The sequence below is a fragment of the Chiloscyllium plagiosum genome, chromosome 17 (assembly GCF_004010195.1).
Source record: "Chiloscyllium plagiosum isolate BGI_BamShark_2017 chromosome 17, ASM401019v2, whole genome shotgun sequence".
NCBI lineage: Eukaryota > Metazoa > Chordata > Chondrichthyes > Orectolobiformes > Hemiscylliidae > Chiloscyllium > Chiloscyllium plagiosum.
In genome coordinates, this window is record NC_057726.1 from 56,743,555 (window position 1) to 56,747,961 (window position 4,407).

Sequence of the window (4,407 nt, forward strand, 5' to 3'; positions counted from 1 at the left end):
GGGCCAAAAGAAATGCAATCCTCTGGGGCTTTCCCTCTCTTAAGAAGGTAAATATTTGCTTCTCTCAGACAGGATTGGAGGCAGTCCTGATTGTACAAATAATTGTACATATCCAACATTGGCACAACCAGCATATGAACTCCTTATAAAACTCACTCCAAAATCCATCTGTGCCAGGCGCTTTACCACTCTGGAGCTGCCTCACCACCTCCTGTATCTCTTGAATTGTCAGAGGGGCATTCAAAAGAGACACTTGTTCTAAAGTTATACCTGGGAGGTCCAAGGTCTTAAAAAAGGACTCCATCTTCGCCAATCTGTCCTCATAGCCCTCCAACTGGTACAACCTAGATTAAAATTTCCTGGATGCTGCGTTAATCTTTTTGGGATTGCAGGTGATAGTACCAGCACCTTTCTAATGGATGTGATAGATTGGGAGGTACTCTCCTTTCTGGCCAAGTACACCAAATACCTACCCAGTTTATTACCATAACCAAATAACCTCTGTTTCGCAAAGGAGATCTCCCTCTTTGCTGTCTAGGTCAGCGCAGCATTCAGAGCAACCCGGAGGGCTGTAATCCGCTGCAACTTCATTACAGCCTGCCTGTCAAAGTATACTGTCTTAGCTGCCTTCAGCCAGGCCTCAAGCATACGCTGCTGCTCTCCCTTCTGCAGCTTCCAAGTCGCCGAGTTAGAAATAATCAAACCCCTTGCATAGGCCTTGGCAGTCTCCAAGAGCACTGATGGATTGCTGGCCAAACCTGAATTAATGTCTCAAATAATTTTAAATTCCCGCGAAAAGTACTCAATAAACTTGCTATCCTTTAGAAGGAAAGGTTCCACGCTCCACTGCCACAAGCCTATCCTATCACCACCGACTTTAATCTCCATGTACACTGCTGCATGATCAAAATGGCTATGTTCCCAATTCTACAGGACAGCATCGAACTCAAAAAGGCCAATGGAGCAAAAAACATGTCAATCCTAGTTTAGCACTTGTGTGAGTTAGCCTCAGGGTGTTGTCACCTCAGGGTGAAGACCTCGCCATACATCCACCAACCCCAACTCAGGTCCACCAGCTGCCTAGATTGTGGAGATATGCCCGCGAGACCTCTAGGCATCCTATCCACCTCAGGGTCCATAAGTCGGTTAGTCTCCCCTTATAATTGCATAATGCGCCCCAAGGGCCATCAACCTGGAGAGCACATCTGTTAAGAATTTGAGGGGGTGTGCCAGACGGTAATATACATTCAAGATCCCATATTTCTCTCCATGTATTGAAGCTTTAAGGATCAGAAACCGCCCACATTCATCCTTAATTTGGTCGAACAACTGAAATGGAAGGTTCTTCTGAATGAGTATAGCTACTCTACTTTTCGAATTAAAGAATGAAAAGGAACACCTGGCTGAACCCTCCCTTCTGTAACTCTAAGTGTTCCTTCCCAGATGTGTTTCTTGCAGCAAGGCTACATGGACGCTTTCCTTTCTAAGACTTGAAAGTGTTTTTTTCTCTCTTAATCGGTGAATGACTCCCCTTAACATTCCAGGTGCACCCATCTGAAGCAGCCCATGACACTCCAGGAGGAAGAACCCCATTTATAGTGCACCAAGTGAAAGCAGCAAACAGCTGATTTAATCTTGAAAATACAACTACACAAACTACCAAATCAAAACTTCTCATAACTACCTCTACAATGAACCAATACATAACACAAGAAAGGAGGAGACTGCCCCCTTACCCACAGGGGGCACTTAACCGTTGCTCCTTCTACCTGAAGCTGCGCCCCAAACCCAGACAAAACAAAGTACAAAAAAGTTATGAGTCTTACATCAAGAAAATTAAAAGTGGGCACTCAACCCATCCATCCATACTTTCAGAAGAAAGTGAGGTCTGTAGATGCTGGAAATCAGAGTTGAGTGTGTATTGCTAGAAAAGCACAGCAGGTCAGGCAGCATCAAAGGAGCAGGAGAATTGACGTTTCGGGCCATTCCTGCATCAGGAATGAGGCTGGGAGTCTCGGGGGTGGAGAGATAAATGGGAGGGAGGGTGCTGGGGAGAAGGTAGCTAAGAGTGCATAAGTGGATGGAGGTGGGGGTAAAGTTGATAGGTCAGAGAGGAGGGTGGAGTGGATGAGTGGAAAGGAAGATTGACAGGTGGGACAGGTCACAAGGGCGGTGCTGGACTGGAAGGTTGGAACTGTGGTTAGCTGGGGGTAGAGGAAATGAGGAAACTGGTGAAGTCCACATTGATGCCCTGAGGTTGAAGTGTTCTAAGGGGGAAGATGAGGCATTCTTCCTCCAGGCGTCGGGTGGTGAGGGAGCGGCGGCAGAGGATACCCTGGATGTCCTCGGCAGAGTGGGAGGGGAAATTGAAATGTTCGGCCATGGGGCGGTGGGGTTGATTGGTGCGGGTGTCCCAGAGATGTTCCCTAAAACATCTGCGAGAAGACGTCCAGTCTCCCCAATGTAGAGGAGACCGCATTGGGAGCAGCGGATACAATAAATACATGTGTGGAAGTGCAGATGGAACTTTGATGGATGTGGAGGGGGGAGTTGTGGGCATAGGTTTTGCAATTCCTGCGGTGACAGGGAAAGGTGCCAGGTGGCTTGTTAGGGGCGTGAACCTGACCAAGTAGTCATGGAGGGAACCGTCTTTGCAGAAAGCAGATAGGGGTGGGGAGAGAAATATATCCCTGGTGGCGGGGTCCATTTGGGTGACGGAAATGTCAGTGAATGGTGCGACTGACATGGAGGTTGGTGGGGTGGAAGGTAAGGATCAGGTGGGTTCTATCCTTATGGTTGGAGGGGTACAGTTCAAAGGCGAAGGTGCTGGACGTGGATGAGATGCATTGGAGGGCATCTTCAACCACGTGGGAGGGGAAATTTCAGTCTTTAAAAGAGGAGGCCATCTGTTGTGTTCTGTGGTGGAACTGTTCCTCCTGGGAGCAGATACGGAGGAACAGAGGAATTGGGAAGATGGGATAACATTTTTGCAGGTGGTAGCTGTGGGAGTCAGTGTGATTGTAAAAAAAAACTTCAGTGTTGAGTCGATCCTCATGGATGGGTATGGAATGGTCTGGGGGCGGAGGGAGGTATCAGAGATGGTCCAGATGTATTTGAGGTCGGGGTGGAATGTGTTTTTGAAATTGATAAACGTGGGAGCACGAGGTGGCACCAATGCAGTCATCAATATAGTGGAGGAAGAGGTGGGGAGTGATGCCGGTGTAACTACGGAAGATGGACTGTTCTACGTAACCGACAAAGAGACAGGCAAAGCTGGGGCCGGTGTGGGTGCTCATGGCTACCCTTTTGTCTGGAGGAAGTGGGAGGATTGGAATGAAAAATTGTTGAGGGTGAGGACCAGTTCAGCCAAATGAATAAGAGTGACAATGGAAAGGTACTGGTGGGGACATCGGGAGAAACAGAGGGCTTGGAGACACTGGTCATGGTGGATGGAGGTGTAGAGGGACTGGATGTCCATGGTGAAGATGACACGTTGGGGCCGGGGAAATGGAAGTCTTGGACGAGATGGAGGACGTGGGTGGTGTCCCGAATGTATGTGAGGAGTTCCTAGACCGGGGGGATAGGACAGCATCAAGGTAGGTGGAGATGGGTTCAGTGGGGCAGGAGCAGGCTGAGACAATAGGTTGGCTGGGGTAGTCAGGCTTATGGATCTTGGGAGGAGGTAGAATCGGGCGGTGTGGAGTTCCTGAACAACAAGGTTGGAAGCTGTGGGTGGGAGATCACCTGAGGCGATGAGATTGTGTACGGGGGGGGGAGGTCATGGTCGAGGGAGCGGTAAGAGGAGGAGTCTCCGAGTTGACACCTGGCTTCAGCGGTGTAGAGGTCAGTGTGCTGAACTACCATTGCACCCCTTTGTCCGCTGGTTTGATGGTGAGGTTGTGGTTGGAGCAGAGTGAGTGGAGGGCTGTGCATTGTGAGGGCGGGAGGTTGGAGTGGGTGAGTGGGTTAATGTCACGGCGGCAGTTTGAAATGAAGAGGTCAGGAGCATGTAGCAAGCCAGCACGGGTGTCCAGGTGGATGGGGTGTATTGGAGGCAGGTGAAGGGGACCTTGGTGGGTGGGCGGGTGTCTTGGTCAAAAAAGTAGGCTCAGAGGCAGAGGTGGCAGAAGAAACGTTCAAGGTCGCAGCACGTTGAATTCATTAATCTGGGACCGTAGAGGGATAAAGGAGAGGCCTTGACTGATGACAAAATGTTCATCCTTAGTGCGGGGGAGGTCTGGTGGAATGGTGAAGACACGGCAGGGATGAGAGCTGGAACCTGGAGTGGGGCTGGACTTGGAGGTGGGATGGAAGCTAGGACCTGGAGTGGTTCTTTGACTTTAACCCTAGGCAGTCCTGTTTAAAAAAAAAACACACCCCTACTCTATACTAAGAAAGAGAAACAAA

The 4,407-nt window shown here is 49.5% G+C and overlaps 1 protein-coding gene across 1 annotated transcript in view; it reads right to left on the reverse strand.

Moving 5' to 3' along the window:
* znrf1 (zinc and ring finger 1) overlaps positions 1-4,407 on the reverse strand; it is a 274,216-nt gene that overhangs the window by 73,033 nt on the left and 196,776 nt on the right. The window lies entirely within an intron of this gene.